General features: G+C 39.4%; 2 long non-coding RNA genes across 9 annotated transcripts in view; one reads left to right on the top strand and one right to left on the bottom strand.

Annotated features, from left to right (window-relative positions):
- Positions 1 to 1,605: 1,605 nt before the first annotated feature.
- LOC118163813 overlaps positions 1,606 to 21,597 on the bottom strand; it is a 30,962-nt gene continuing 10,970 nt past the window's right edge. For 4 of the 8 annotated variants that reach the window (XR_004749195.1, XR_004749192.1, XR_004749191.1 and 1 more), the window contains 2 exons: positions 3,363 to 7,038; positions 1,606 to 1,763 (listed from right to left, as the gene is read on the bottom strand). This is a non-coding gene — a long non-coding RNA (uncharacterized LOC118163813). Of the gene's footprint in view, positions 1,764 to 3,362; positions 7,039 to 8,414; positions 8,545 to 8,605; positions 8,684 to 16,950; positions 18,086 to 21,597 lie in introns of those variants that run through there. The other 4 variants (XR_004749193.1, XR_004749198.1, XR_004749194.1 and 1 more) reach the window with 4 other exon arrangements.
- Positions 6,120 to 10,970, top strand: LOC118163816. Its single transcript, XR_004749201.1, has 2 exons — positions 6,120 to 6,213; positions 6,251 to 10,970. It is a non-coding gene; the product is annotated as an uncharacterized LOC118163816 (long non-coding RNA).

Raw genomic sequence — 21,597 nt, forward strand, 5'->3', positions numbered from 1 at the left:
TTCCCCTCCTGAACAGGGTATTGGTTCCCTGGTCCTTTTCAGAAATTTGCGAAGTTCCATCCCAAGCAAAGAACTTATCCCAAAATCTTTATTAACCTTATAGAAAGTATTAATCAATGTCTTCTGTAAGCTCCTATGAGCTCTCTCTGTCATTTCTCTAGTAGCCTTCTAGAAAATATTGGAAAGCACATCCACACATATCCTTCAAAACTCAAAACTAATGTTTGATTAAAAGAAGAAAAAAAACAGGAGTTTGCAGAGAAAGAAAGAACATCTTTGTTTGTTGACAGCAATAAAATGTAACTTGTCACCAGAGTTGATATGCTGTATTAATGGCTCTTTTGTGAAACCACAGAGCTGAATGTTATAAATATTGATGTGAGCACTGCTTCTGGAAGTGTGTGATAGATGAATTTTTTAACGTGAATATGGAATTGTCTTCAGTGTTTCTACAACTAGGAATTCCAATATCCTCTTTTAATTGGAAGCCATTGCACTCACCACCAGAAACAATTTATGCTGCTGATGCTGCAGACAGAGCAGGGAAAAATATTCCTACCTACATCTGATAGCCACAGCTGTCAGCATCTGTAAGGAACAGAACTGAGGGACACATCTCCGAATGAGCTGCAGTGCTACTGGGTGTTGTTGGGTTTCTTTACTTTTCGGTATATAAATGTCCTGATGCTCACAGTGACAGCTTGGTTGCCGTGGTTACTTGTGAGCCAGCCTCTCCTGCTGTCTGAGGAGACCCTGGGTCTCCTCTGTACTGGATCTGTCCACAGGGGCCTTGCCTTAAACAACTCAGCAGAGACTGGGGGCTCATATGTCACAAATCAGCATCTGACCCTCAATATGCGTTTATGGGGAAAAGGATGTAACAATGTTCCTGATTCTTCTACAGAGATGAAAAGAAATATCACCCTACCCTCACCAGCCTTTAAAAAATGCTTAAAAATTCCTTCTACATGACAAATGTTCATTTCTTTTGAGGAAGGTGAGGACAGAGAGACTGTCTTTGATGTAAATGCTCAAGTTTCCCTTAAGAGCTCCCAAACCAATGCACAACTTCATGTGCACTTCAAACTGCTGCTCCCATATTCCGGGAGCTCAGACTGGTTCTATCCCAGCACGCACTGTGGGGTGACAGTTAAGTGATGCTTGCTGAAAAAGTGCATGCGCCAAAAGAAAGTCAATTTAAATCCACTAGAGACAGAGCTAAAAAGGCAATGCATGGGAACAACTAGCACCAGCTGCTGCCCTAAAGGGGCTAAATTAAAAAATAAAGAACGTTAATTTTAGATAGGATCTAAAGCAATATGGGATTTTCAACACCCCATTGTGCAGAGACTGCATTAGGAAGGAGTAAGAGACTCCTCTTCCTGCAGTCCTGTACAGGCACAAGCCTCTCTAAAGTCAGTGGCACTGTTACAAGCCAAAAAACCCACACCCCAAAACCAGAACAACCAAAACAACAACAAAAAACCCTTATTCAGCTTCAAACATCTGAAGAATAGGAGAAGAACAGGAGGAAAGAAACAATTTTCTCCTCACTTTGCAGATCAGAACCATGGCGCAGATAGCTGGTCTTGACTTAACTTTTTTTCTAAGAAGCCCTTCTGTTGAACACCGCAGTGAGCACTCGGAATCGGATGGCAGGGACGGAGACGTACGGCATCATCTGGCAGTGCTGCAGCCTGGTGGCTGTGGCATCAAATACTGGTCCACAGAATGCCCTGATCTGATTTGCATTAGTCCTGTCACTGATGAAAAACAAACAAAAAAATGAAATAAGCCAAGGAGGTGAATATGAGAACTAATTCTATAGGAAATTCTAAAAAAAATATGAGCAGTTTTGGCCTGTCCAACTGTACTGTATCACAGCAGACTGTGAAGGTCAGAACCAATTTTGAGGTCTACGATTACTGCTTTTAAACAGATAAACTCTCGCTTATAATTCAGCAAAGGTAACACACACTGTTTTGAAAAGATAAAAAGCACAATGATAAAAAGGAGTCTTCCATTTGTGAGATGCCATTTCCCAGCTTGCAAGTAGGACACTGAAAGATGATTTGGTCAGGTTCATAGGGGAATTTGTAATAGGGCTGGAGACTGAGACCACAACACCTGATGGCTTTGCTGATATTTGAGCTGCAAGAGCAAACGCTCCAACTGAAGTGACTTGTAATAGAGCAGGGATAACAGATCCGTAGCATACAGGGAAAATAAAAGGCAAAATACGTGCCAAAGTATTTACAGCATAAGAAATGATAGCAACACATTTCAGGTGTTGATGGATGTTGGCTTTATATAGGGGCAACATTAACTTCTCAGCAATCAGTATTAGGGAGTATGGCTATCACAATTAACAGATAACACAGACTGAACGGGCTTGCTGTGCAAGGGGATTTAACACCAAACAAAAGGAAAAATGCAGAACATGAGCCAAAAGTACTTAACAGACAGGAAAGACTATATAAAATGTTTTGGGTTTTCTGCATTTAGGACAGAGGAATGTGCTCTGTCCTGAATGTAGAAAGTTAAATACCAGCTACTTCTTTTCATGCTTTAGGTATAATAACTCACGTTATTTACATTTAATGCTAATATAATGCTATGCACTAGAGATGGGGACTGTCATGGTATGAGAGAGGCATGGAAAACAAATGGTCATCAGAGTAGAATTTGGAGACTGTGACCAAGATTAGGAACCGTGGTCTAAATGGTTCCACTTAGCAACAAGAAACACTAGAAACTGGTGTCAAATGAAAGAGTCAGTATTGTAATTTCATTGATATCTAAAATATATTCTCCATTTAAGGAAGATACACTTTGAATACTGGGAGGCAGAATCCAACCCTAGCTTAAATGGTAAAGTCCAGTTATTTTGTCTTTGTGGATATTACGAAATGTTTGTTGCCTAAAGTGGGTGAATTTGTCTAAGAAGCTGCTATTACTAGTATAAATGGCAAAGTCTTGCCATTTGGCCAAAGTCATGCCAAAAAAGTGGCATTTACAGAACAGCAGTAAAGAAATAGGCACTCCAGGTCCAGAAAAATATGAGTTTTCTGAAATTCATCTTCAGACATATGAAATGCATCTTCAGGCTTATTGAAATGCATATTCAGGACTTAACACCAGGATGCTATTCTCCAAATGTTAGTGTAATGTAAGAACAAAAGACCAGAACTGTTAATAGCTGCATACTTTAAAGAAGAGTCTGACTGCAAAGATGTAACAGATAAGTACAGAGGGGAAAATGCCAGAAAACAAACTCTTTGACCTACTTCCCAAACAGAGAAAAAAGGCACAATGCAGTGTTTCAAAAATTCAGGAATATTCTGACAAGGACTTACTCTTACCTGCAGCTATCCTCCACCCAGCAGTTGAGCTCTGTGCAGTAAATCTTGGCAGTGTTGTGTTCTTCATTTCTACACTATTCAGATAAAGAAATTAATACGTGTTATTCAGACAAAAGCCATGCCACACATTTACAGGAATGTTGTGGATTTGAGAACAGGGCACAGAAATAAATAAATAGGATAGCCCCCAATGTTACCTCTGCAGTACAGCTCCAAACAGACCAACACATTTTACCAACAGCAGCAAGGACAGGAAGACAGGTAAACGCATCTTTATTTCAAAATTTCTTCTGCCTTGCAGGCAGAAACAGCACCTAGGAGCTACAGTTAACTCTGAGAGACAATCCTTGACAATGACTTGGTTTGTCGGACTCGGAAATGTGGATTTTAATCAGATTCACGATAAGTGAGCACCAAGCTTACTGAGTGGTAAAGTAAAACAGCAGCTTTCAGAGCTGGAACCATTAATTCAGCTATGCCAAATTTATATAATATTATTTAAAACCTAAATGTTTGTTTCTTGTAGTTTATCAGTTTGGGGGATAAAACGATCCCGGAAAAGGTTCAGTTGGAGACAGCAGGTGCAGTCCAGCAAGACCTCCGTCATTCTGACTTCCAGTCCCTGAGGCAAGTACTATTTCTTGTAAAATCCCCACAACTCTTCTTACAGCCATTGCTTCCTTTGCTCTTCCTGAACCATGAGACTCGTATTTCTTTAACAGTGCTACTTTCCAGCAGCTCTCTGGGCAGCTGAAAATGCCAGTCCAAACCACATGGGCTCAAGAGGAAGCCAAATCCTGCCTTTCTGTGGTTTGGGTGGTTGCTCTAACAACCGCTCATTGCAGAGAAAGCAGGGCACCCCTCAATCTCCTACCACCCTACCCATTTTAAAAACGAAAACCAAACATCACACAAGTTTCTAAACAATGAGGCAGAATGCATTTTGAGTAATGCTGAGGAAGCTGGCAGACGCGAGTGAGCGAGAGAGCATACAAACTGTGTGGAAAGGAGAGCTCAGATGGTTACTGGTTCAGCCTCTTCAGCTTCAAAATTTATGGCTGTAGACCTCATAAAGATCCTTGTGGCCATCATTCTGTGAAAGTCTTGTTCAGTTCTGATTTATAGGTTGAGTAAATCCAAGCAAAACAGCAGTAAAATGAATTTGTGGGATAATTTACAGCTTCAGTTTAGGTTAGGCTTTTTGGTAGTTATTTACTTTATACTTTAGATAAAGATTTGTGAGTAGCCAATTACCCAAGGCAGCATGAGTAGCTTTGACAGCTGAGTTCAATGCATGAGCTACCCTTAGAAAGTACTGCCTTATTTTCTGATAGAAAATGCTACAGTTAAATACAGAGGCCAGAGTCTTTATCTCCTGTGTTAAATGGGGAAAAAAAACCATCAAGATAATCCACATGGAACACAGTGTTTGAGGATAAAAGCTCCCCAGCAGAACAGGGAGAGATCATTACTGTGTAGTTATATAAAGCCAGGGCAACTTTTTTGCTGGCTTTTTTTTTTTTTTTTTTTTTTTTTTTTTTCTGCGCCAATTTACACGAGCAGAAAAACCACCCCTAAAGAGTTCATTAAACCTCCACCTCAGTGTATTGCTCCAGGACTTGAATATTTGTTCACCTGAAAGATTCATTATTCTCTTAATGCAAAATGGCACCTTGAACTTTAAAACTGGGTGTGACATGTTGGTGTTGCCTGCCTATGTCTTTCCCCACATTTGAATGCAGTGTTTTATTTGTGCACAACCCACAACCTGTAAAATTGCAAATGTCTAGCAGGAATATGGCTAGAGCAGAGACACAAACTGGAGGAGGCTGCTCAGCCGCACTTTCTACAGCCCCATTTCCTGTGTGGGCTCTGCTCCCTCTCACAATGAAGGGCTTTTTATTGCCAGGTTTGTTTCTTTGCTAAAGTCAGGTGAATAATTTACCCTGAGTTTTGATTGATTTTGTGTCTTTTTCAGTTTGAAAGGGAGCAAGAAACCAATTGTAGTTTCTCATTAGAAATAATTTCTGCTTAAATCCTGCAGCTATTTTGAAAAGCAGCTCAAATTCACAATGCTAGATATCAAACATAAGCCTTGTTGATCAGACACTTTAGTCACAAGCTATCTGTCCAGCTGGGTGAGCATAACTGTGCATTTTCCTTGTGGCTGATGCCTGAGCAGCCACAAACTATGAAGCTACTGTCTAAATAATCTGCAATACTCAAATACGCATTACTTTTAGGCCACTGATGGAAAAGGCTTTGGCATTACAATTTAATAGCCCTCACAAAGCAACCAGAAAAATGGCATGAGCCCCTATCCCTAGAAAGGGCCACAAATGCCCTAGTTTCATCATCACCTTCCTCCAGCTTTTCTCCCTCTCCTTAGACTGATCCCAAACACTTTCCTGTTGCTGCCACGGTGACTCTTGTCAGCCTATGATAGCTATAGAAAATAAAAGCTTCAAAACCTTTTAAAGATTCAAATGTTAGGCATCAAGCATATGTGGCTGATAACAAGGAAGCTCACAGAAGTTATATAGAAACTAGCTTCAATTATTTTGGAAATAATTGTCATGACAATATATGTTGGCTGGGCAGACAGTCACATTTTGTTGGGAACATTTTAGTCTGCTTCTTGCACATCTTGCTTGATGATCCACAGCCACACAAATACTTCATCGGTGGATATTGAACATCACAGTCATAGCTAAGGTTATACTTCCACACCCATGGTCTGAGATTTCATCCACACACTAAAGGAATTTCTCTGCTTTTGATTTCACATGTGGGCCAAATCCAGAAACAGTATTATGATAAAGTCAGGGAGCTTTTAGAGATGTAGGAGATGGTAAAATAGCACAAATATCATGTCTGCATTTATTAAGGTAAAATAGCACAAATATCATGTCTGCATTTATTAAAAAAAAAAAAAAAAAAGCATTCATATGTTTCAAAAGCAGGTCAGTATTCAGACTAGAGCAGGTTCCTACAAGGAAGAGATTGTGGGAATTCTCATTTTTCATGGCTATGTGGAAGGACCACTCCTCCCATGTGTAGTTTCAAAGAATGCTCTGGCCCTTTGAAGCTTTATAAACGTTACCTGAAATTTGACAATTTTCACTGAGTCTATAAGCAGTATCCACAGTGCACCACTGAAAAATCAGACTTTTAATTATTTCAAGCATTCCTAACAAAAACTGCATGTTTTTGGCAGAGTCACCATGCTTAACCTTGGGCCTTTGACCCAAGATGCCCCAACGCCACCACTGCTGAACACACAATTGCATTCCTTCCCACTCATGTGAGTTCTGTAATGACGATACGCAGCAACAAGAAATGCTCTGCAGACACTGCCTGTTTAGCAGCACACCCTGCAAAAAGGCGGGGAGTTACATTCTGGCTAGAGCTAACTGAGCAGCTGTTTTTCAGTTTGATGGTTAAGAAAAAATCAGACTTCCACCCAAATAAAAAAATGATTCTGTTACGCTCTATTCCATTTTTTCTAAAATACTTACCCTATGTGAGGTGACTTCACCTACATTCAAAATCCCTTCCACCAGTCCCCATCAGATGAGCACTGCAAACTCCTGGCATTGCCCTGGTTCCTTCTTCAAATTCACTGACCTTGCCCAACCGTCTCTTATCTTGTCTGACTCTTCTCTATGCTTCCACCCTTTGTGCAGAAGAAAAGGAGAAAACACAGGGCCCCACATTAGAGCCAGAAAAATAAAAACTTTAAACCATAAAAGCACACAAACCCCACATCTAACTGTAGAAAGAATACGTTCAGCTCAGCTGCATCTTCCTTAAACCTCCTGGATTTGTATTGCAGTGGCATAGGAACCACAGACATCCCATAGAAATAATTTTTCTTATGCTTTGGCTATAAACAGAGTGGAAATGTCAAGCTTGTAATAACCTTCTGATGATAAGGAATCAAAAACATTAGTTTTAAGCACAACAAAATCCACACACATCTTGAAAAAGAGGAGGCAGAAGTGTTCCTGTGAAGAAAGGTTGCTTGTGAATATTGCTACAGAAAGTGTATTTGCAGTGTCCTAGTTACACTGCAATTAATAGTAATTTGACAAAACTTGCTATAATTTCTACTGATATGAACTTCCAAAACTGACCTAATAGCAGTGGAATATCTCTGGCTGAGATGCCTTACTCACCTGCAAAAGTCAATGATGTTAGAAACAGGCAGGTAACTAAGCACCTGGACAACATTTCTAGCATCGCTAAGAAATTTTATTTTGAAAGCTTACTCAAAATTAGAGATTTTTGTGTTCTTAGGCAGGGGGAGCAGAGGCATTGCACTGTTCAGGGAAGGACAGTTCACCCATTAAAAAAAAATAAAGCTCTGGAAGAACCCATGGGTGCCACTCTCCTTTAAGCAGGCCTCATCTCAGAGTGTGCGACCTGTGCCATAACAACATTTTCCTTCCCTTGCCTCTGGCTGTTTTGAAAGGAGGCAGGATGTATCCATCTCTTTCAGGAAGGTGGGAGTAACGTGCATACCAACCAAACCAAAATAACGAAAAGCAAAACAAGCCAGTTACACCAGACAAACCTTTTTTTGATTTGTTTTCAATCTAGGCAGACTCTGACATAGCTTTGTGGTCATGAGGATCGTGATGTTTCCCTTCCAATGTCTATGTGCAAACAAGACCACTCCACGGTTTATTATTGCATATGCAAAGGTTAACCTGCCCATTTGCAATCTTTACATGAAACAACCCACTGCACTGTTTAATTCACTTAGTTACCATGTTTGAGCACTGATGCAGCTAGATAGAAAAAAAGGAGCTATTTAGGATTACCAAATAGAAAAATCCCCCGTTTAGCTCCTCTTCCCTATGGTGGAACTAGCTTTAATAGGTACAGCACTGGGAAGTGTAGCTGCCATTTACTGCCCTAAGAGCAATAATGGGCACAAGGCTCGGTGCTTACCAAAAGTCTTTTCAATCAGCCCGAGAGATTTTCTAAAAGTTGAGAACTTATACTAGTATCAGTATCATTTCATACAGCTGAATTCAGTTCACCAACCTACTCCGCTCAATGCAGCCCCGTGGAAAAGCCCCTAAGGCTCATCAACAGCAGCTTAGAAAAGAAGCCTCAAATGCAGTAACAAGATTGAGACACAGATTTGTAATTAAACTCAGGATTTTTCTTGTTGCCATTTTTGTAACTTAGGAGAAAGGTTAAAAGCAAGTGGAAAGGTCTAAGACAGCTGTTACTGCTGCCCCGCAGGAGTTTCTGTTAAGGCTGCTGTCATTCTGGGGAGATGGTGGACATCTTGGCCTCAACATTGATGTTTGGGAGACTAGCAAAATAACAGAAGAGGACAGACAGTTAAGAGAAGAAACTGCTGAAGGAAGAAATGAGTTTCATATAGCATTTATCAAGTTCCCTTAAAGATTTGTTTACCAGCACTGCCATCTGAAAACCCCCAGTATTTCTCCTGAGTGGTATTGACACTGCTGTCATTAAAAGTTTCAAAAAACTTTACAGAGCACTAAACTATCAGAGTATGTCAAATCTAAAAGACAAATAGCACAAAGTGAAATTTCTTTCATTGTTTTTTTTTTTTTTTTTTTTTTTTTTTAAAAAAAAAAAAAAAAAAGTTATTGTCTACATCTTCTTATTAATCATAGCAGGAAATCCAGGGAAGTCCATAAAGCAAGGAGGAGATACTTTAACCTACTGTATTTAAATACCACCATTTTTCAGACTTCAGAGTGAACTTCAGTTTATTTCTCAAACGCACTGAGTATTTGCAAGAATTAAAGGAAGCCACAAATTCTTCATACTAACACATTATTTATGGAATAGGAACGTACAAATCCAAATAAGAAGGTAAAATTTTCAGTTGAGGGAATTATTGACTTGGAGCAACAGACACACATTTTGGGTGGCTATTTCATCATTTGCAGTCTTCATATCAAGATGGAAGAATGAGCTCATGGCCTCCCTTTTGCCTAAATGTGTTAACTTTGGAGGCTGTTACAGAAAAAGAGGACCCAAAAGCCCCTTAGCACAAGCATCACAGAAAGAAAACCCAGCAGGTTAACAGCCACGAATTGTCTGATGTGGAAAACACTAGATGAGAGCCTAGGATTTTTTATTCAGGTGAGTGTCACAGCATTTCCTTCCAGTCTTAAACTTTCCTTTTCCTTCCAAGAGGTTTACAAATCTGTTTCAAGTCAGAGTCACTAAAGGTTAAATTGAATATTCTTTGTCATATTTTTCTCTCCACTTCTAGAAGAGGCTAATCTGCAAGTGTGTTGGATGAGATTTTTTGCCCTGCTTCTGTCTCTTCCTTGATCTCAGTGAGTGCTGCCCAGGAATCCTGCATTTTTGTACACGTTGAAATTTGCATTTACATGTTGTCTTTTATGTTGCTGGAAGCACATCTCCCATCCCTGTGGCAAAACCTTTGAGTTTTGAGTGCAGTGCTCTAAAAGCAACGTCAGTGCTGCCACGGCAGCAGTGCAGCTACCACATCATGCAGTGGTTCAGCTGGCAGCTGAAGGGGCCCAGATGTTTGCTCCATGCTGCAGGAAAATATCCCCCTGAACACTGAAGTTCAGGTCGGTATGATACGTTTCCGTGGACAGTATCTTCTGATCACTTGCTATAGAGATTAATGCATTAACGACCAATGGTATTCCTCTGCAGATGCTAAACTGACTTTCAAGTATTTCTGATACATTACATGTAAAATTGCCCAATTCAAAGAAGTCAAGAATTTGTGCCACTGTAGGGTAGTAAACTATTGGATTCCATTTGGGGAAGCTTTGCTGTGCTGAAGAAGAGAGAGAGAAATACAACATGCTTTTCAAATAAAAGGGAGTTTGACAGATGTGCTTTTAGTCTTTCATACATATTATGACTGGGCATTTTGCTTTGCTTATCTGTCATTATCCATGGTATTTTATTCAGACATAGACTGCTCATTTTGGAATAGTGAAGTGCAATATTGAAAAGGTTAGAGACTTCTTCTAACTACACCATGCCCATTAGGTTACTATCTGAGCACTAGGCATGTTATAAATAACGCATGATTTAATCCCTGTGCGTTTTTGGAAACAAAAACAAAACCACTACAATATACTACAGAATAAAAGGAGGGAAGAGAAACACATTTCTGTAAATACATCCAAATGCTATAAACTACCTCATCAATAACTTTTGTAATACACTGAGCTGAACAAGCAATGGCTAGTGAATAATTTAGTAAGTTTTGGCAGTTTCTACTCCAGAACTGACCATCAGCAGTTTAGATTTTCTCCAGCACATTTGTTGTACAAAATTTCTCCTAAATAATTTTTTATGAATAACTATCGGTCTTCAGAGCATTTGTTAGCAGTTCATTGTGACTCAGATTAAACCTGAGCTCTTTCAGTTTTAGCTAGGTGTACCAATCACATAGTATTATTTCCTTTTCTTGATATAACACTATGGACCTACTGTCTACTTTTCTAATTTGCAATCCATCGCCTAATCCAGTGTGATGATCACTAATCTTTATGATTTGTATACTCTGATTTGCAAGTATGTAATTACTTTCCTGAATAAAGATAAGTGTAATATTTGCTTTAATGAGACAGTGAATTCGTTTTTTTAGGCTATTACGACGTTATTTTAATTTACAAAGTTACTGCCTTCATCTGTCTGCTTTCTTCACTCCAATTTAAAATCAAGGGTCTCAGTGCAAGCTGGCATTGATCATTGGTTTAAGGTAATAAGTGCAATAAGCAAAGCTGGTGACGTGTGTGTGCATACCCGATTCTGCCATCTGATCACAGCACCTACAGTAACCACTTCGCTATGATCCCTGGCAGCGTGGACTGTCATGGATACAGGGCTTTAACTTTCTACAGCTGAGCAGGTGAGCAGTCTCTCACAAAAGTAACTCCACTAAAATATTCAGCAACTCCCTCTTTTATTTCACCATCACTCTAGTAAAGTCCCATTTATCAGGGACAACAGAAGGTCAACAGCTTGTTGAGTGGGTGAGAAGGGCCCCAAACACCTTAACTCAGGTTTTAGGAAGGGAACGTTCTTTGTGCCTCTCTGTAGGGTACTAAACCCTTTTTTAAAATGGATCCAACTCTCTGTGGCAGAGGCTCAGCAGCTGGGAAGCCAGCTGAGCATGGCTCAGTACCATGTTGCTTTTTCATCACGTTGCCGTATATAGCCCTATCTCAAGCTCTCCCAGAGTTACCACAATAATCTAGTAAAAAAATGTGACAGCGTGAGAGTTCAAAAGACTGCAAGATAACACAGAACTCTGCTTTTATCAATACAAGCACTAAAAGATGTAAAAAGCTTCCTACCCTAATACAACAGAAATTCAATTGGATAAAGATTAAACAGTGTTGGGTCATGAGTCAAGGAGAATACTTCATGAAAGGCAAGAACATTCTTTATCATGTATAAAAACTGAAATTCTCTCCAGATGAATATTCAGAAACTGTAGAAATGAATACCTGAGAATGGATATTGTATAGATGACTTTTAAGAGGAAGAGAAATATTTGGTTACATTGTCAATGTGCACTTACAGAAATGTGCTGCGCTCCAACAGGGGAATTCAGAGAAACGTTACGTTTCTAAAACCAGATAGCTTTTGGCCAGCTATTGCACTACTTCTGATCTTCCTCACCATAGAATTGCCATAAACAAATCAAGAATATTTGCACTGGGTAGGACAATAGCTGGAAAAGAATACTGAGTTTTTATTGGACTTCAAAAATCTCATGCTATTTAGTCAATAACTTTGTGAGTTGACACTGAACACACAGAATTGGAAACAGAGATAAATGGCAGTGGGATACTGAGTTTTCTCCTCTAAGTATGAATTCCATTAAGATCAGCAAGGACAAAAAATTTCTCAAAGTGTTTCTTATGTGTAGTAGGCAGAGAGAAATGAAAGGGCCAGCAAGTGGATACCCACATCAGTTGGGTTGAAACCAGATGCCCCTTACGGTCCCTTCCAACCCAAACCATTCTGTGATTCTAGTATTGACCTCTTAATTGGCAGCCTCAGCAAGGTGATGACCCTTGAGACTGAACTGAGACATAAGAAATATACATATACATACATACACACATACATACTTCTGCGTTACTTTGCAAGTTTCTTGAAGACAAAGCCAATGCCAGTTGATGGACCAGTGCAGGTCAGCCTGTAATAAATACCCCTTCTGACATGTCTGAAGAACTCATATTTCTTGACCTGAGGTCCTGGATGTTTTACTGGATGTATCACTCACATTCAAGACATTTTCATCTGAATAGATTTAAAGAGTCATTTCTTAGTCCTACAGAACATGTCTGGTGATGTTAATGATGTTATACGAGTGTAAAATAACATAAAAAACAACAAGAAAAAAAAAAGAAAAAAAAGGAATAAAGATTGTTTTGAGAGTGGCCCTTCTTGAAAAATTCCATGATATTTAAATTTTAAAGCCTTAATAGTAATGGAAATTTAGACTATTGCCCATTATCAACATCTGAGAAAATACCCAGGCATGGGCACATAAATAGGATCTCTTTTATATTTGACTTTGTACAATTGTCTCATTGCTACTTTCAGCTTATGTTTTAGTGCATTAGAACATCAAGCGGTTTTTATCCATGGTATGTTTGTTATCGTTTCCAATGATGTGTGAAATGAGACTCACCAAAATTTTCTTCAGTAAACTTGCATTGTTGGAGGATCAAAATATTGACAGCCTGATTTTATAATTGTAGCTCAATCTTGTTTCATGCCTTAGGGCTGTCATTTGATTTTTTTTTTTCAGGATTATGTTATGCCATTTATGGCTTTTCTTCAGTAATGCATTGACTGAAGTTGCCTTTGGACCCTTTTTGCTAGGGCTGGGTGAGAATTTTCAGATTTAATGTTTTTAAACTTTATTTTTTTTCAATGGAAAATGCCACTGTCTCGAAATCTAAGCTTTCCCCAGATCTGTGCAGTTTTTGAAGAAATCTCGCAGGAGATGGAGCCTGCACTAAAGTGTTTTCTTTAGGTCAAAAACCTTCTGTTTTATGGCAATGAAAATTAAATGGTTGATTTATTCAATTAAAAGCATCTCTCCTTCCTAAATCTTGTAAACTAAGTTTCAGTGGAGGAGAGAAAAAAAAAGGAACATATTTATTAAACTGAAATAACTGAAATAAGTTAGTATCACAGGGAGGGGTTTTGTTTGTTTGTTTTATGCCCGTTTCAGAGCAGAAACAATTTTTCAACAAGCTTTGCTGTTCACACACCAGATGGCTTTATTTTTGCAATACTTTATTTTCCTCACACACATTTGCACTACAAGTATTTTGCACATGTCAGCAGGATGTGTATGCTTTTTATTAACCTGCAAGATATTCAACTATATGCTATCTCATCCTGGCATCTGAACAAAATTTGGTTAACCAGATGATTCATTGTGTATTCCTATTAGGGAACAGCAGGAACATACAGTTTATCATTATTCAGTAATTATTTTATTTAGAAAAAAAAAAATATCTGTTTGCCAGGTAAATACTTCAAAGACAATTAAGCTCAATTAATAAATTAAGAGGGGTTTCAGCATTATGTTGAATTTCCTGAAGTATTTCCAAAGACGTTTAGTGGGCACTTGATTTTTCATACTTCTCAGTAAGTTTGCATCAGTTTGGCTGAGTTCAGCATTGTAGAGAAACTTCAGCTTTTGCTGTGGAGACAGATACATACTACTAGAAAGTACACCATGCATACATGTTTATGTATTTAGTTAACGTTATGAGAACTCTTGGGACCTGTTGGGGTTTTGCTGTCATCCACTCCAGGTGCAGAGTGGAGAGCCACCACACAGCTCTCAAAAATTCTTCTTATTTTGTTTTTGTAGTTTGCTTTCTAGAAATATCCAAGGCCAGCAGCAGACATGCTCTGAAAGTTGGTAATTCTTGTTTTTTTTCCGTCTTCACATGGAGAAACCATTTGAAACCGTCTAAAAATAGCTCAAATGCTCTTAAGTTCTTGCAGGTATTCTTAGGATTTATTATGTATAAAGCTATGAAAAACCATCAGACGAATCCCTTCACATATACCATGGCTTAAATGAAACCTAATAAATTACCTTTAAAATTAAAAGAGAGAGGGATACAGTATATTTTACAAAACCCATGGCACTCGTAGGAAAAAAAAAGATTTCTAAGAGGTAGCCAACTATCAAAAACAATAATAATTTGCAGACTTTTTATTTTTGTCATCACAGTAAATTAAAGGTTTAATTGCTATTTGGAATACTTTTCTCTCTAAAGGCAGTGTTCATTAAAAAAAAAAGTAATGAAAATCAGTAGATTACTGAAGCTAATCTGAAGCTGGGATGCTACAGCCCACTCCTAGCAAGGCTTTTATTTCTATACTCCAATAAAATAATCCGGAATGAGCTCCAATAGTTTCCCAGTTTCCAAAAAGGGCTTTTATTCACCATCACAGTCAAAAGTACATTTTGCTGTATGGCCTGATTTTAACAGTTTATCTTCCAGCTTGCTTGAAAGAGAATGTTTCCTTTCTCTCTCTGCCCTCTCTTGTCCTTTCCTTCCTTCTCTTCTTTCTCTTCTACACCTTGAACTAAGATTTCTGTGTGTGCAGGCTCCTTTTGTCCTGCCAGGGAAGCTCTGATCAGCAGCTGTAAGAGCTGTCAATCTGTCAGATTAAAACTGATACCAGGGATGTCAAGAACCCCTTTCCCAAGAGTCAACAGAAAGAAATGGATAAAAGTAGATCTAGCAAGAAAAATCACTATGGCTCCACGCAACAGGAGGAAAATCAAAGGGAAGCAAAACCACAATGCCCGTGTGCCCATCTGCTGCTTTTTGGGGGCGATGTTGGAGAGCAGCAGGCTTGGCTGCAGCCTGGAGGCCCCTCAGCTTGGGCCCCTTATCTCACACACTTCTACTTGGAGGATTTTGGGCTTCGAAGCAGGGAGACTGGATTGCCAACACCAGCAAACGCAGCAATGCTAAGTAATCTTTCTGCAAATATATCACACAAATAGTCTGTTTTCTCCACACATTTTAAACAAAAATCTAGTTTACCCAGTTAGATTTTCAACAGTATTTTGAACAACTTCCTAGCTCCAAGGTGAAAATATCAAACACCTTTTTTTTTTCTTCTTCACAAGACTGAAGCTTTCAGTGATCACATCCCTCCCTGTGCTGCTTCTGTTATTTCACCCTGTTTTGAGACTTCAGTAGATGCTATCTTTTGATTTCAGTAGTGCTTCTGAAGGATGATTTGTTCTGAAGATTTTTGTACCACTGGGGAGGGGAAAAACAAGGAAATTTTTCCAAGCTCTGCTTATTACAGCCTGACCAATAGTTTTATGCGTCATCTAAAATTGTCCTCTTGATTAAGCCGAAATATTACCTGCTCTCCACTTAAAGCTGTTTCTACATCCCACTTGCAAGATACATTTCAGGATAGATTTTTCCACAAGAAGTAACTATTAATCGGAAGATCTAATTATGAAATAATTGAAAACCACACAAGTTAAATAATGCTCTTCCTTCTTCAAACAGGTTGAGGGTTTTCTGTTGAGATGTTCTGGAGGGAAGTTACAGTTTTGTCAACTTCCTATAAGAAGTTTAAACTTCCTCAAAGAATTACTTTTAATCATTTTGGTAGGGTTCAAGAGAATCATGTCATTTTAATTTGCCAGATCTCCTTGGCACAGCAGATGCCAGTCTGGCACGCCACACATGGTGGTGCTGTGCACTGCCTCAGGTCTCTTTGACACAATCTAGCAGTGGACCTTAAACTGTGAGAAGATTTTGTCTGTTTTTTTTTTTTTTATTATTATTATTATTATTAAAAAAAAAAAAAATTGTTTCGTTTTTCATAACCTGCCTTCATTATCCTTCTTTCGATAACATTTTAATCTTTCCAAAAATAACCCAATTTAAGGAAGAAAGTTTTTTGTTTTTCTGTTTTTGTTTGTTTTTGTTTTCCCTTCTGGAGTAAAAAACCAAATAGTCAAATGCCTGTACATTTTCAAATACAAATCCTCATTCTCTCTCTGTGCTTGTGAAATAACTTCTAAATCTTTAGTAAAGAAGGCACAGACTTGAACCTGATTATAAGCTAGTATTCCTCCGTACACCTTGTACCCTTCTCTTCCTGTAACTGTGACTGTGTGCAGTCCAAATCTCAGACTGACGCCCGCCCACTGAATTTCACTGCAAAGAGCTCGATGGGCACTCACTCAATGTTGCCTCATCATTTAAATACGGATCTGGAGAACGGAGTGGTTTTAAAGCAAAAGACTCAGATCTTGTTGCCTCAGCAGTTCTGTTTCTCTTTGACATAAGCAAAGGAGAAACTGACTTTAATGAGACCACTTAATGCCAAAATTGTCACAAGAGCTAATGTTTAATTATCCAATTACATTATTAAGAATTTACTCTATTTTGGAACCACAGTTTGACATTCTTGGAAGATATATCACCCTCATTAACAGGCAAAGAAAGGCAGAAGCCAAGGTAACAAATGAAATCTAATTTGTCACTGATATGTTAATATATTAGCAAACACTTACAGTGTGTTATCTGCCTGCTTCTCTGCGACAGCGAGGAGGTCTAGCTTTTTAACGCATGCGAACCCTGTTGTGCTTCAGACTGTCTTTGCCCTGCGTTACACACGAGTTTATTGGTGTGGTAACCGATTCATGGTAGCATAAAGGAGCATTTATATAGAATGGTGAAGTAGGAGAGCTGGATTTAAAAAATATATATATTAGAAATAACTACATATAAACAGAGGGAGTAAAATAGGCCTCAGAAAGGGTACAGGGAGAAGAAACAAGCAGAGCTCTTTGTATACAGCAGAATGTTCTCTCAGCTGTGACTCAAGTCAGGTGAAACAGTTGATACGGGATGGAATACGGATGGCTTTCAGGTTATTTTAGCAGGATCAGCCTAACAGCAAGTGCCCGGTGCTCCTCCTTCTCTGGGACTGTGTCACTGACATCTTTGCCTCTGGTTTAAAGACTTTTGACTACAAACCACCTCAAACACATTTCCATCATTACAAAAGTAGAATTAGCCTTGAAAATATTAGTATTGCTACATTAATAAGGATATTTATACACTGAGCAGAAGAAATGCTGCAGTGAACTGAATAATTCTGTTTCTTGGATGCCCAGTGAAAAGGGATCCCTTTTCCTCCCATTTTTAAGGTCTTTGGTTTCAAGGCACATTGCATTGAACACATACTGCACAAGTCTACAACACAGGAAAAATGTGCCTCAAATCTCATTTTAATTTTGTGGTCACTCTCTCTCACTTTTTTCATGTGTTCACCATCTCACAGAACTCATTTCCCCAGCCTGGTGCTGGAGATTGCCTGTCTATAATGAGGCTCAGCCTTCAAAATGTCAAACATAATGAAAAAGAAAAAAGCCATAACGAAATCAGCTGTAGGGACTTTCAAGGGCCTTCTGGTTGAACTTCAGCAAGTCTGCCAGTTCTGCAGCTACAAAGACAAATAGGATCTCTGCCTACATCAGAAGGGCAATTCAACACTACCACAGGATGCGAATAACCCGAGCTGACAGCACATACGCAGCGGAGAGGGCCGTATCTCCAGGTTCCTGTCACTCACACAAAATGAGCAACAGCCAGCTTGTCAGACTTGGCACCAAAAGGAGTAAAAGCCCCAAATGTGAACATCATGCTGCATACAGGCAAGCATTTCCGATTTGGGCATTGCAGACTATCTATATTAAAAAAAAAAAAAAAAAAAAAAAAAAAAAAAAAAAAAAAGATCACCTCGCCAATACATTTTTGGAAATCCTGTAAATTTAATTCCCTTCTCTCCACAGACACAGAGCCACGAGTCCAGAAGCAGTAACCCCCTGGTCCCTGCTGGCATTAGGCTGACCACTCCAGGCAGGCAGAGTGCCCTGGGAGCTCAGAGCTGGGAGCTCAGAGCTGAGGCAGAAGACATCAGCCCCCGTGCGCCCACCACTCCAGCTTCAGGAGCAACAGCAGCTCCTGAAGGTGCTGTGCTGTCTGGCTGAAAGGTAGGCTACATGTGGCTCAATTCACAAGGTCATAAGGATATTTAGGAGACAGGGAATTAATGGGTAGTAACATCTTGTGAGAGATGCTAAGAACTTGACATGTAACACTGGTGGTACATAAGCTGACTGCAGAACCTCTCTACTTTCTCCACTTCCAATGATAAAAGACTGTAAATAGCCCAACAAGAAGATTTTCACAGTGGAGCAAAAAGATAAGACTTAAATATTTTAAATGATGCTCTAAAAATGGACAGTCCCTACCACGAACTGAAACATCAACTGCATTTGATGTTGCATCAGGCTCTTCACAGGTGTGGAGCAAGGAGAGTGCGCTGTGAAGGATGCAGCATCCCGACCAAAGGGCAGGTAGGCAGAGCAGTGACAGGTATTTAGCACTACTTATCAGCTCTAAATATCCTTGGATATCTTGTCACCTTCAGTACAGAATGTCCTTGTGCTTGTGCCATGCTATTTAAAATGTGATGATTAATTAGCTGGGACATAAATGGGCACTGAATGTAAGAATAAGCCTTTGAGACAAGAGGAGATGCTGAGGAGCTGCGTGGTTGTAAGACACTTCAGGTGCCAGTGGGGTGGTGGCTCTGGTGGTGGCTGTGCCCCAAGCTGAACTTGCAGTGCATGCGCCTACATGCAGGCGGATGGAAGAGAAGCCCAGTGATTAATAGGATGTGATGTATGCTTGATTGATTTTAGTGCATATTTAGTGCAGTTCTCCCAAATGATTTATCTTAATTTTATATTAATCATCAATGCATTCAACCTGGCCAGAAAACTATTATTGGTATTACTTATCATGAAGGAGGCATTTTTTCTATAGGAGTGCTAATTTTACATATAATCCATCACTCACAATTAGCCCAGCCTCCCCGCCTGTTGTGGATGCAATTAGTGGCAAACTTCAAGGAAAGCTTACGTCCCCTAGTATCAGCAACAAATGCTCAGCAGCACTCAGCTCCTAACTCTTTGCTGCCTACCAAAACGCTAGCCACTGGCTTATTGAAACTTAGTTATGTGCGTATGCAAATGAGAACAGCGTCCTGAACTTCATTTCAAGCACTGTGGGCAGACTTCACCAAGAACTAATTTAACTAAGAGTTGAGAAAGGAATCCATTGATACAGAAACTCCCTTAGAAGCCAAAATGCATTAGCACTGTGTAAAATACCCCTAGATAACCTAGATCAACAGTTATGAGAAGCTGAACTGCGCTACATTTCCTTTTCTATGAAGAGAAAAAAGAAAAAAGAAGAAAAAGAGGGAGAGATGTGTGGATAGACATCACTAGGACTAGCACACATGGCAAGTGCTAAAACTGCTCTAGGGAAAGAAAGTGATCTTAGTGTTTGGCTAAACAGAGGAATTACAGAAGTTTCAGGAACAATTTGCTTTGATTAAAAAAGGAAAAAAAAAAAACACAAAGAAAATGAAAGCTAACATCACAGAAAAAGAGGACAAAATGTGTCAATTACACTGATATTAAAATTGCCAATATGTTATCTGAAGCTGACAGCATATTTGGTGTAAACAAAAATTGAGAAGATACTGTGGTAGAGGAAGAGGAACATTGCTTCTAGCCACGGTGTTCTTCTGTATCCTTCCAGGAACAGTCTCACGGCACAGATTCGGGCTGAGGAAGTGGCAAAAGACTGGAAACGTCTCCACAGCCACCGGGTGACAGGAGCCAGAGCTGCGGCACAGCGCAACACAGGCAAAGTGTCAGCTGCCCTGCCAGGGTGTGGGCTGACCACGGGCGGTGGGGACAGGAAATGCCAACCACCAAACCCCAAGGGTCTGGGGCACCACGACCCACTTGGGGCATCTCAGCAGTGCAAGAGACCTTTACTGATGAACTCTGCATTTAAATGGAAAGAAAGAGTGACAATCTAATGCTGCTGAGAATGCAAGGGGAGATTTATTTCTGGATTCAGCAGAGCCAAAATTTCATGGCATCTTCTCATGACTGAGAATAAATGTGCTCAAACCTCCAGCATTTCCAGGTATGATGATGATTTCCTGGGTACTTTGCTATTTAAAAACCCTACTTCTGGATCCACTTACATATGAGAATTCAGATGATAGAACAACAGCTACTAGCCAGTCCCATAGGCAACATAAAACTAGATTACTGCTTGCAGCAAAGTATGTATTCAGTAGATACGCTTAAAAAACAAAGAATTGTGATATTTTTTCAATAGTTAATATTATGTAAAGGATAGTTTTGCTGTCATTATTTGCTTTTGCTCCTGAAAGGAGCAAAAATACTGTTTGATCCTCCATTAATGAGCAAAACTACAGGCTAGAATGCTTTTCACGCTGTAACACAAGAGTTTCAACCATTTTTTAATATTGAAGATGATTCTGTTTAATATGTGAGGTCCCTTCCCCCCAGTAATTAAGCCCACATAGGCTGCCAATAGCTTCTAATGCATACAAGCTTTAGCAACTGCACAGAACGGAGATAAAAGGTCATTGTACTCTTTATGAGATACACTGGGGCCTATTAAAAATGTCAAAGGTGATCAAGTTCAGGCAGTGCCACTCTACAAACAGTGAAACATCTCTGCTCTATGGTGTTTGGAAGCCTAACTCACGAAGGTTTTACCTGAATCACGTACAGTGGCCTTAATCTCATGTAGCCATAACAAGCACTTTGGGGAATGACACAGTAATGTTTTAGCTTCTAGAAGTTAATACCCAGAAGTGACCAGATCTGTTATTATTAGGAAAAAGAAAACTTTAAAATGGGGGAAAATATTAAGCAGGAAAATAACTTTTGTTTGAGAAGAGTTACTTCCAGACAGGAGAAAGGCAAATAGTCCGCTTGCAAATTTTTCAGGAACTTGGAGAAGGCTCCTATTCTCCTATTTTGTGAGAAACATTTATTTTTTTTACCAAGTGAATCAGCAGAAGCATGTCATACTGGACAGCAGTTTTGGATATCACCTTCACAAACATAATTTCCTTGTTATAAGGGGAATCTCTGCAGATTCCCACTGATTGAAGACTACCACAACACCTGTTGGTGATAATTGCTGTGCAATGGCAGCAATTAAATGAGTAACTGCATTCATCTTACAAGAACATTTTACATTCAAAACTCATTTGCAGCTCAGGAGTATTAAACAAATATGTATGACAGAGT

This window comes from Oxyura jamaicensis, chromosome 3, assembly GCF_011077185.1.
Source record: "Oxyura jamaicensis isolate SHBP4307 breed ruddy duck chromosome 3, BPBGC_Ojam_1.0, whole genome shotgun sequence".
NCBI classification, from domain to species: Eukaryota; Metazoa; Chordata; class Aves; order Anseriformes; family Anatidae; genus Oxyura; species Oxyura jamaicensis.